The sequence below is a fragment of the Typopeltis vanoorti genome, chromosome 4 (assembly GCF_054136105.1).
Source record: "Typopeltis vanoorti isolate ZY-2024b chromosome 4, IOZ_Tvanoo_1.0, whole genome shotgun sequence".
NCBI classification, from domain to species: Eukaryota; Metazoa; Arthropoda; class Arachnida; order Uropygi; family Thelyphonidae; genus Typopeltis; species Typopeltis vanoorti.
The window spans coordinates 126,421,567-126,434,551 of NC_143552.1; the positions used below are offsets into that span (position 1 = coordinate 126,421,567).

Here is a 12,985-nt window from a genome sequence, read left to right on the forward strand (position 1 = left end):
ATATTATTTAAGTCCTAAGTATATGTAAGGAGTTCCTCATTACTTACATTTACAAAAAAAAAACCACACAATACACATTACCTGCTGTGTGAAATAATGAGGAATTCATTCTGAAAACTTATTTGGGTTTCCTTAAAAAAACTGTGGTAAATGATTCTGGTTAATTGCATTTCATATTAATGTATTTTGTTAGCATATTTCATGTAAGGGCCTGGGACTAATATTGAATAACAACAAAAGGAGAACAAAAGACCAATAGTTCAGGAATGCGAAATGTTTAGACTTTTAAGCAAGCTTGATGTTAATAAGGCCATGGGACTGGATAGGATATCACCTCATTATTTATTTATCATTTGGCACATGCAGTATCATATAGAATAATAATAAAAAAAAACCTTTTGAACATGAATATAATATAAAAACTACAATTTCATATCTAAGTTTCTGATCCATTCTATCTATCCATCCATCCATGCTGATGGTGCAGTTTGAAGAAATCAGACCAGTTACCTTGATAAGCATGCAGGCTGCATTCAGTGGTATGTGATGAATTGTTCTTCAGGAAGACTGCAGTCACAATGAGGAGAAAAGCATTTTCCCCACGTAAATAACAAGTGATACTTAAACTTATAATTTAAGTAACACATTACATCATCTGTGGTTCATACAAATCCTATTCAGGGTTACTTACCCATGTCTTACACATAGAAGTTCAAGAATAGAAGATTGGTTACTAATACCTCTAAACCACTTTTGTGGTTTAGGATAGTTGAGGATTGTCAGTATCAAGGTTGTCAAGAAAGGACAAGATTGTCACCCACCATCTTGTCCATTCCTTTCTGGAGATGAAATTATTTGTAACTAATGGTCGCCTAGATTTCAAATGACTGATTCGATTCCCAAGTCTTGAATGTCCCTGTACACCACATATGTTAAGTGAATGCGCAAAAGACTGGTAGTGCTCTTGACGTGATATTGTTCCACAAGAAGATGGCAACAAGAACAGTCCAATTATAGTCCTATGTACAATTAGTTCCCCACTTTATGAGTTAATTCATTCCTAGAAAGTGTTGCTCGTAGTGAAATCTGGTTGGTAAAGTGGGAATTTATTTTCCATCAACATAACGTTTAAAACAGGGATAATTTTTTAACAATGAAATTCAACCACAGTAATATTAAATAAAAATCAATAAAACAGTGTTATTGCCTTTAATGAAATGATTAAACTATTGATAATAGTTTAAATAAATAATATTTAAATTATTAACATTATTTATTATATAAATACATAATATAAATATTTAAACAGTAACAATAGTTTAAATGTGCATAATAGTACACAGTTGAAGTGTTTAGGTAATGTTTCACACAAAGATCTCTCACAGTCATTTTTGGCCACATGTTTGTGTATGACCTTGTAATTTATTCCTAACATTATTCCTCTTTACTGTTTCATTTTATTAACATGACAATTGATCTCTGTAGTGCGACTTTATTTTGGCATACTGTATATTATTAATAAAGAGGATAAATTTGAAACAAGAGAAGATGAGGAAAATGAAGAGCAACACAATCATGGCAGCATGATAACTTATGTTATGTGAGTTGAAGTTTTCATACTGAAATAGCATAATAAGTGAACTACAATGCACAATAAACATGTTTTAATAAGTCTACCCTTGAATTTTCAAGCTGCTTTTCTCTATGCATATTTGCATAATCATAACAGAGTGTTGTTAAAAATTCATAGAAGTTATAAAAATGGCAAGCACATTGGCGAGCAGCACTGCTGCTACCCAGAAGATAATGAAATATGGCTTACCGAACAGATGTTAGTTATGTCAGCCAACATGGCATTGTTTTTTCATTACAAAAAGGCAATTAGACAAAACAAGGGAGGTAGCCTAGTTTATTTTAGCATACTGTATATTATTAATAAAGAGGATAAATTTGAAACAAGAGAAGATTTTACACAAAGCTACACTAGGATGTTTTGACAATCTGGGAAAAGGCAAGAATAGCTATGAAGATAAAAAAAAAAAGCTCGTCATGGAGAAAGTTGAAGGAGCATTTAGAGAATTGGAAAAATCTTGCAAAGAGCAAGAACAAGGCAAAGAAGCAGCAAGAAGGAATCCTGAACATCGGCATATTCACTGTTAGGATCTATATTAAAGCCTGGTTCCAATATCCACTTGCTGTATCTGCCCCTAGGAATGACCTGCAGTTCCTGAAGAACATTTACTTATACAAGTAAATTAAGCAATTACAAATGCTGCACTTTGAAAATTCCTAGGACATCGCTGATACTTTTCAGAGGAATTGGTTGCATTTTAATGCCAAATGTTCTTTTAGACAAAGCAAAAAATCGTCAAAGCTTGGAAGAGGTAAGGAGAAGACAGCCCAAATGAAACAAAGCTACACTTGCCACAGCAGACCCAGCAGCGATCATTTCTATGCAATTGGAAGACTTATTTCAAGACATCAAACACTCTGTAGTTGTCTATCACTAGACTTCCCACTGATTCCTTGAATAAAGATGCTGTTACAACCCTTGACTGCTGTTTAGGACAAGCTAAAAGTTTCCTGCATTTTGCCCTTGCAAACTCTGTTTTGGAAGCATTGATAGTTTTCTTGTGGCTATTTTCGACTTTGCTATAAGCACTAAAGGAGAATGGAGTTCTTGATGTAAGCCAGTTGTGGTATGCTTGATTTTTTGTTTGTACAGTCTTTGGACTTCTTTTAGAGAACCAGGACTTAATTAGAGCAGTGTGGGAAATGTATTTTTCAACACCAGTAAGGATTACTTTGGTGATAAGTTCAGTGCATATGTTATTCATTATGTATTTTAGATTATGTTATCATATAACAAAAACATTTCTCATTAATAAATATTTCACTCAGTATATATAAAACTGTAAAAAAAAACATAAATAAAATGATCATGTGAGATTTTTACAAGTACAGACCAATATTTGAGGTAGAAAAAGCCATCAAAAACTTGAAATGTGGAGTATATAATATTTGACCAGAAATGCCTAAATATGGAGGTATAAAAGTTTCGCATGGCTACATTTCAACACTGGTACAATGCATAATTCAGAGGGCCTAGTCAGAACGGTAAATTCCAAATTATTGGAGTAAAGCTCTCATATTTCCCATATATATATATATATACACACACACACAGGGACACTCCAAGGGTATTTGCTGCCCGGTTGCAAACTTTTATCGGCTGCCCCTAATACTGCATTGTATAATCCAAATTAGATATTAGCTACATGAAATGCACCCTATCAATGTTGCCGCCTGGGTGCGGTGCACCTCTTGCACCCTCGAGTTGGCGGCCCTGTATATATATATATAGATATATATATATATATTTTTTTTTTTTAAATTAAACTTGATAAAATATACATTGGAAGATAGATAACAAAAAAAGGACTATTTACATATTATAAGAATATATATTACAGAGAAAAAAAGGATTTTCTTTTTAGATATATACAATAGAATGAGAGAAAAAATACATTAATTGTAGACAGGATGTGTCTTTTCAGTAAGAGTCAATATTACAGTTCAGTATCACTTTTAGTTATTTTTCAGCTGAAGTGTATTGTCGTCAGCAATCCAAAAAAGGGTACCAGTTGGGTTCCACTCCTCTATGAATTTTGCGACAGTTCCTGTTTCTTTGTAATAATCAAATTCCAGTGAAAGCCTACTTTGTAGTTTCTGACGTAGGCTACACATATGGGTTTGTTCTGATTCAGTGATGGATGGGTGCTGGTTATTTCTTATGTACTTAAGGTAGAAACTGTAAATGATGGCCTTGGTGCAGATGAAGAGGAAATTGCATATTCTGCATTTGTTCTCTTCTGCATGGACTAAATCCCAGTAGTCTTCTTGGCTGTGTGCATAGTTACAAGTGCTAAAGGCTGTATTCAGGGAGTAGGTGATCATTCGCTTTGTTTGCAGGGCAGGTTAGATATGTGTGTTCCAAGGTGCCTGAAACTTCGCAGAATAAATACCGATCCGAATGTCTTAGCTGAAATTTGCGGAGCTTAGTAGGAGTTGGCAAGATGTTATGCCATAGCCTCCACTGTATGTCGGAATCTGGTTTGACTCACCTCAATTTATATAGAAGATTCTACTAAAAACTGGGTGGCATGTGCAGCTTAGTAAATGAGAGGGTTAAGGATGAATATACGAAAGGCAAAGTTGGAGGCACTGATATGAGGAAGTGGTATATTTTCTTGTATTTGGAGGGAAGAATTGGAAGTGAGGCTTCAGATGATGCAAGATTTGGAAAAGTTGGAAAAAAGTTCAGAAGACTTGGAAAACTCTGTTGTGAGACCATCAAGGCCGGGAGATTTATTCTTCAGCGAGGATGTGCAGCCCAAGGACCAGCAAAATACCTAAAACAATTCTACGGACCACTAAGTTACAGAGGCATAGCTGGGGGGGGGGGGGGGGGATATGCCTCAGGTGGCACTGTTTTGGCGTTTAAGAGATCTTGCCATACTCTTTATATAAAACAGCAACTGAGTGATGAAATTGACTTTAACAATGTTATGACGACTTTGCAAACAGAAAAGCAAGACAAATGACATTTTAGAATGTTGGAATTAAAGTTTTACTTCAAAAATAAACATAGTGTTTTTAATTTTTATTTCCCTATACGTCGTTTTGACTTTTTGTAATTTTTTTAAAAACCAATGGGAATTACTAACATTTCGGAAACACTGTGCCATTTATAACATAATAAATCTAAAAGCATCTTTTGAATACATATGGAAACAAAATTAATTAAATTGGAAGTAAACGATTAAAAGTGTATCATCATTAAACAAAGTTTTAATTTTTATTAAACAAATAAATAATATGATATAATTATGTTACTACTTACTTTTAATGAGATGGTTGAGCTTCTTTGCCCTTGCAGAGTTGCTGGATATCTGGCTCAATATTGGTCAACTTCAGTTGAAGATCGGTGCGCGCACACACGCACACTAAGACGATTTCTGTATTTGTTTTTATTCGAAGGAGCGATGAAAGTCCTTTCTCACAAAGATAGGTTGTAGAAAACTGCATGACGATTTTCAATGCTTCTTCAGATAATTCGGGAAATTCACTTCTCATTGAAGGCTAGATCCAAAATCGAGCCAAACCAAGATCACGGAATTGCATTTTAAGTCCACTGTCACTTGAAAGCTCAATTAACTGTTCTTTTTTTTCGATAACGAAAGATCGTTCTCGTGGCTGCATGCCTGAAATGGATCGCGAACCCACAGAAATTTCTTATAAAAGTTATTCGGAAAATATGGCCAAAAATTATAGGAATTAGCGAAACTTGGTTAACTAAGAATGATATAATTATTGGGATTGAATGTAAGTGTGGGTACAGTATTTCAGGCAGGACAGAGATGACAGAATGAGGGAAGGGGATTTATTAATGATAGAAAGCATTAAAGCCAAAAAAGATAGAAGTACCTCACTGTGACAGGTATGTAGAGGACAGTTCATTCAAGGCTGTTTGGTGTGAGATAGAGATTAACAAGGCGAAATATGTAATTGGTTGTTGCTATAATCCAAGGGGAATAAGGGAGAATGTAGATAGCATGTATTGGCAAATTAGAAAGATGAGTGAAGGTCAAGTAATTATTATGGGATATTTTAACTTTGGGGACATAGACTGGGGGAAGGAAGGAACAAATAACAAAGGAAATGGAGTTTATACAGTTGTTAAGAGATAATTACCTGAGACAGCATGTGATGGAATGGACAAGAGATTCTAGAGTGTTAGATCTGGGGGAAAGCGATCATGTGGTCTTGACCTGGAAGATTGTAAGATGTGCTGAATATTCTATTAAGAATGGGTATATGTGGAATTACAAGACTGGTGATTATGACAAGCTGAGAAGTCAGCTTTCAGCTGTACTATGGCATGAGAATTTCAAGGGGAGAAATGTTGTTGGTGCGTGTGAGATTCTCAAGGAGTATTTGAAGAAAGCTGTATCAGACTGTATTCCTAGAGTCAGAAGGAGAAATCAAGTAGGAGTAAAATGGATGAGCGTTCCAATGAGCAATACAAGGTACAGGCAAAGAGAGTAACCTGTATGGTAAGGAAAGCCAAAGCTAATTATGAGAGGAAGCTAGCTGATGAATCCAAAAGAAACCCTAAAGAGTTCTTTTGCTATGTGGCTAGTAAAAGGAAGAATATCCATGGAAAGGAAAATTACAGAAGCTAATCAAATAGTTGAGTTGCTTAGTGATCATTTTGCAAATGTGTACCATCTTGGTAGTGATAGTGCTGTGTCAAATGTGCCATTGACTGATGAGAGTCTAGAGCAGTGATGGCAAACCTTTTTACCCAGGTGTGTCAAACTTTTTTTTTTTTTTTTAAATATTGATGTTGTTGATGTGCCACTTGCACATATGCATTATAAATGTAACTACATAATCACAGATGGTGACTTATACATATCATATTAGGCTATTTATTTAATAGGACATTGATATAAAATCTATGAATTCATATTATACAATTAATTTAATAAACTGAAATTACAAACTTACATTACATTTAATGACTTTTCTGTTGTTGAGTACTGGTAGAAAGTTGTTTCAATGAACAAACCTACCTTCGCCTTAACTGAGAGCGATCTTACATGATTTATCAGTTTTTTCATCAGAATACCAATATTTTTCAACATCCAAGGTGTGTCACCTGAAACCTTCAAGTGTGTCATAGGTTCGCCATCACGGGTCCAGAGATAGACGAAATTGAGGTGCTTAGTATATTAAAGAACCTTAATGCTAAACACTGCCACTGGGTTAGATGGCATATTGGCCCATGTGTTACGAGAATGTGCAACAGAATTAGCAACTCCTCTAACCAGGATGTTTATTTTAAGCCTCAGTTCTGGTAAAGTGCCAATAGAGTGGAAAGAGGGGAAAATAATTCCACTGCACAAGGGAGGCTCTAAGACTGAGGTTGCAAATTATAGACCAATCAATATATCTGGAGTGGTGGTTAAGATTTTGGAGAAATTGGTAAAAATTAGAATTCAGGACTGGGTGGACAGCAATATGATACTTTATAAGAGGCAACATGGTTTTGTGAAGGGTAGGTCTTGCCTAAGTAATTTGCTTACTTTCTATAATAAAGTAACAGTGGAGTTGGATAAAGGATATCCTTACTCAGTGATACTGCTTGACTTTGCAAAGGCTTTTGACAGGATTCCACATGGAACTCTGTTACATAAATTAGAGCAAATGGGTATGGATCCGAAGATGGTGATTTGGATTAAAGGATGGCTGGTGGACAGATATCAAAAGAGTGGTTTACGAAAGAGCTGAGTCCAGGAAAAGGCAAGTGACTAGTGGTGTACCTCAGGGCTCAGTGCTTGGTCCTCTATTGTTTAATATGTTCCTGTAGAGCTTATGCATTCTTATAGTATTTCAGAAGTGATTTTACTTGGATCTTCTGTGATGCTGCCATCTTGAAATCTAATAGCAGAGATGCAGTTTGCTACCTGGTATTTTTTTTCCAAGAGAAAAAATATTTTGTGGGTGTATCTGAGAAATGTATTTGTGTATGTCGCAATCTAAGTAGGGCACCCTTTGCAGATACTGGTAAGTGTCTTTGTATGGCTTGGAGGGCTGAATTATATTCAGAACTTTCTTCTGGTGGATGCTGGAGCTGTTCTTCGAGTTGTCGGATGCTAATGTTTCTCTGTTGATTCTTCTGGTGACTGTAGATCTGCATGAAGGATTTTATTTGTGATTTTAGGTGGGGCCACCATGTTTTCATTGGTTCTGTATTCCCCTTCAAGTGAGTGAGGTTAGTTATTAAAGCCTGAGTGTTTGTTATGTATTCTGGAGGGTACTGTTGAAGATCCAATAGGCACTTCCTGATTTCGATGCTTCCAAAGATAATGAAAGTTGCAGCTTAATGAAGCAATGATCTGAGATGTAGGAAGGAATGTGTGAGATGTTCCTAACTAGAGGAACTGTGTGTTTGGAAATGTAGTATCTGTCCAGTCGTGCTTGGTAGAGTGGCCTATTAGTTGCTGTGATTGCTGACCCCCAAGTGTAGGACTTCTTATCTGGATGTTGATGCTGAAAGACGTCAACGAGTTCATTATTGTTTACCAGTGTTTGAAGTTCGCTACGATATTCAGTACATTGAAGTCTGTCTTTTTCTTGGTCAAGAATGCAGTTAAAAACTCCAGCTATTATTATATGTTCTTGGTCAATAGGATGATTGAACACATGTAGGGTATTATGATTGGGTGCTTTTATGTGAGCATACATGGCATATCTGCAATCACTTTAAGTTTGTAGGGGGATTGATGATGTACACCTAACCTCTGCTAACCCCCGTTAGTCCTGTTAACCTCTGCTGTTTTTACATTTCAATTTTGAGTGTAGATCCTCTAGTTGAGATATTAGTTCCGGGATTCTTGTGGTGTATTTAAGGAGAGCCTTGTACTTTCTTTATGAAGGATGACAGCTGCTTCATGGTTAGGGGGCCCCTCAGTGTGGGGAAGTTCCCCCTCAGCTTCTTCCTCTTCTAAGATGTCATGCGGGAGTGCAGTTTCCCATCGTTTGGGAACTCTGTTTCTCCTTGGCTGCTGCAGGTGATGAAAGGCCATTTTAAGTAGTTTCTTCTATCAGATGAGGTTTTGAATTAATGGGAGGCTGGGTTGGTTATTCTGGTTGTTGTGTCCGGGGACTGCTTTTAATTAGTTCATCTGAGTCATCTCTGGTGGGAGGAACTGTGTTTTCATGCTGTTTGTGCTGTAAGACTTCGTTATCAGAGCTTTGGATCTCATTACTCAACAGAACCTTGTCTTTTCCAGTTCGGGATTTTCTTTGCTCTAAGATTCATGATGGGGAGAGAGTTTTTGGTTTACTTTTTCCTATGCATGGATTTTCTATATATTTTTATATGGATTTTCTATATCTATCTATATATATAGATAGATAGATGGATGGGAAATATGAGAGATTGAAAGCTTGAAGGCCGCAGAATTATAGTATTGCTAGAGAGTTTGGAATCTCACATAACGTTGTATCCAGGCTCTGGGCAGCTTTTCAAACTAATGGAATGTGTTCCAGACATTTGCTAAGAGGTTCTCCCTCACTCTTCCACAGATGATGAAGACAGATTTTTGATTATGCAACAAGAAGGCCTGTAGTCTGTGTCTATGGAATAATGAATTCTTTACAGATGAGTCATTTTAGTCTTTCCTCCAATTCTAGATGACACTTGATCTGGCATGATAGTAGTACTGCTTATAATCGCGAAAATGTTCTTGAAAAGGATAGATACAGTGGTGCTGGGATCATTGTGGGAAGACATTATGCTTAATGAATGCATCAAAAAAGGGACTATGGTGAACAATATTACAATGAAGTTCAACATCATGTTCAGTTGTTCCTTGACGTTGTAGGCAAATTCATTTTTATGGATGACAGATCATACACGAGCAATGGAGAAACCTCTAGAGACAGAGAATATTAATCAAATTGAGCAGCCAGCACTCTCCACAGACCTGAACCTCAAAGAGCATGTTGGGAAGCAATAGGAAGATACATTGCTGCTCAAAATTCCTCTCCAGAAACCTAATAAGGCCTTATCCTTGTTCTGAAGGAGGGGGAGTTGGCCAGTTTTCCTCAAGAACTTCTGAATCACTTGATGCTATGCATGGTATGATGTTGTGAGAGCTGCACTGCAGTTTGGAGTGGACATATTCCATACTGAAATGCCTCTCTGCATAGTTTTCTGTAAGCACTGCACATCAATTCCTTAACTATTAGGAAATTTGTAACTTTTGCTAAAATTGTATTGCATTTTAATGTGTACAAAATTTATAACACTTTTTTGTTTAATATAATTTTGTATTATGCTTGCAATAAATTTATGTCACATTTGGCTGTAGTCATGAAAATGTTGGCATATATACAGATAAAAATGTAGTTCATCCTTAGCTTTAGGACACCAGTGTAGTAAGGTTAGGCGAATAGGAACTACCCATAATTATAGCCATTATCATCATCATCATCAAATTCCTGACATGTACCCTCAAGGGGTGTAGAGGATATGACAGTAATACATGAAAAATTTACATCATTACTAACTTCGGATCTACAATTTTCGTCCAAATCAATCTGTTATCTGTCAAAACTCCAACATTATCAGATCTTATGTGCTCTTCTAAGGCACTTTTTACTGTATCAATCCACCTATATCTTGATCTTCCTCTGGGTCTTTTTCCAGCCAACCTGGCAGAGAACAGCTGTATTGTTAATCTTTCCTCTCCCATTCTGTTTAAGTGACCATACCACCTGAGATTAGCTCTGCTAACACATTCCTGGATGCTGCCAATGCTAATAATGCCAAGTTCTTTCCTAAAATCCTCGTTTTTTAATAGGATATTGCCATTGATGTCATCTGTTCACGCCCCTAATCTTTCTCAGGACTCTCATATCTGTGGTCTCTATTCTTTGGTCAAGTGTTTTACTTCTAACTCAGCTCTCAGATCCATAAAGTTAAAATTAGTTTGAACACTGTCTTGTATACAGCTAATTTAGTGTTTTGACTAATTTCTTTCTTATTCCATATAAATTTATTCAGTTGAACTTCCTACCATACCAGCTTTGTTGATTCTGTTGTCTACTTCCATATTTAATTTATCATCTTCACTAAAAATTGTGCCTAAGTAGATGAAATGTTTTACTTGTTCTATAGGTTCTCCATTCACAATGCAGTTGATAACTGCAGGTGAAGAGTCCAGCAAGCGCAGTTGACAAGAAGGGAATTATGACGTTAAAGTTGAAGATAGAATATAACAGGAAAAGGAAACTGTCATATATCATTTATCATTACACACATGTACACACAACCAATAAGAGTGGATGGCTCTCAGAATGAAGAATATAGCAATAAAAAATCCAGGCTCTTCATTACGGACAAACGTATAATATGTAGAAAAAGGCAGGAGTGATATGAACTCATGTGCAACACCTTGGTCACCTACCAGCCAAATTATATCCACTAGGTGATAGATGACCTTCATTACCTAGTAAAACACTATAATCTTAATTTTATATGAAACCTGAAAACCTGAAATAGCTGTTGCCATGTTTTGTACCCAGAGCAGGGGTTCTGATGTCAGTCTACCCCCCCCTCCCATTTTCTAACATGTAGTGTGAATGCAGATGACAGAAAAGTGACAGATCAACTAGAAGCAGCTAAGTTCATAAATGTCCTCCTTTTACTAAAGTATACATTTCGTGCAGAACCCATTAACTACCTGGATTGAGTGGTCATCAAAGTTTTGGAGAGGCTATTTAGAAATGACATCCAGAGGTGAGTAGATGGCACTATGATCCTCTACAGAGGACAATACATAGTTAAAGGTAGATCTTGCTTTAGTATGTTATATTATATTATACTTAACATCTTATTTTAAACCTTTACTTACATATCTTCACCATCAGTTATATACAAAGGACATTCACCCCATCAATTGCTTTAGTATCCCCATAATGCAAAGTACACTTCCTTTTGGACAAATATACTGCTATGCATTATGGAAAGGGGCCAACCAAATTAGTTTTGCCCTTTGAGGTCTCATCAGTGGGATGCGAGACCTAGGAAAATACTAAGGTTCAAATTATGCAGAAGTCATATATTTTCCATATACTAGTATTAAAATGGTCACCTGGTTTTCCAGGAGATAAGGAGACAGCTGAAAAGATTCAGAAGTAGATGGCCAAGATGATAACTGGTCTGTGGAATAGTGAACAGGAATAGTCTTCAAAATATGAGGAATAGATGAATGAGAAGGGGATATGAAAAAATAAGTTAGTAAGGAAAACTTACAATATAAATATGAGTGACATTTTGCAGTTTATTGATGATGCAGGCAGATCTTAGGGAAATCCATAGAAATGGGTTAACATGTAAGGTTCAAATTCTTTTCATGGTGAGTAAGTGTGGCTAACATTAGATATTATGAGCACATCTTTGATGAGTGCATTCAAGAAGATATACATATGTAAGTATCATCATCATCATCATTAAATTCCTGATAATACCCTCAAGGGGTATATATGTATTGATAGTACTACATGAAAAGTACATATTACTAACTTCCAATCTACAATTTTCCTCCAAATCAGTCTGTTACCTGTCAAGACTCCAACATTATCATATCTTATATTTCTATCTTCTAAGGCAATTTTTACTGTATCAATCCACCTATATATTGGTCTTCCTCTGGGTCTTTTTCCTGCCAACCTGGCAGAGAACACTTTTGCTAATCTTTCCTCTTCCATTCTGTTTAAGTGACCATACACCTGAGATTAGCTCTGCTAACGCATTCTTGGATGCTGACAATGTCAATGTCTTTCCTAATATCCTCGTTTTTAATATGATATTTCCATTGATGCCATCTGTTCATGCCCCTAACCTTTCTCAGGACTCTCATATCTGCAGTCTCTAGTCTTTGGTCAAGTGATTTACTTCTGACCCAACTCTTAGATCCATAAGTTACAATTGGCTTGAACACCGTCTTGTATACAGCTAATTTAGTGTTTTGGCTAATGAGATCCATATAGATAATGAATAACAGAGGGGATAATGTACATCCTTGTCTGACATCAGATTTAACATTAAACTACTTTCCTGTACTTCAATTCTAACTGCTAACTTACAACTCAAATAAAGACTAAGTATTGCTTGATATAATGCCCCATTGACACCATATAACTGTAGTGTTTCGAATAGCTTCTCTCTTCGCACCTTGTCATATGCCTTTTCCAGATCTACAAAACTTGAATACAGATCTTTGTTATATTCCCATGATTTCTCAACTATCTGTCGTAAAGTGAAAATCTGATCCTGACAACCTCTATTTGGTCTGAATCCAGCTTGTGAAGAACAAGCTGGATTCTTGTTCTTCACAAGAATGGACGT

The 12,985-nt window shown here is 36.1% G+C and overlaps 1 protein-coding gene across 1 annotated transcript in view; it reads right to left on the reverse strand.

The window, feature by feature from the left end:
- P5CDh1 (delta-1-Pyrroline-5-carboxylate dehydrogenase 1) overlaps nucleotides 1-12,985 on the reverse strand; it is a 280,792-nt gene that overhangs the window by 31,825 nt on the left and 235,982 nt on the right. The window lies entirely within an intron of this gene.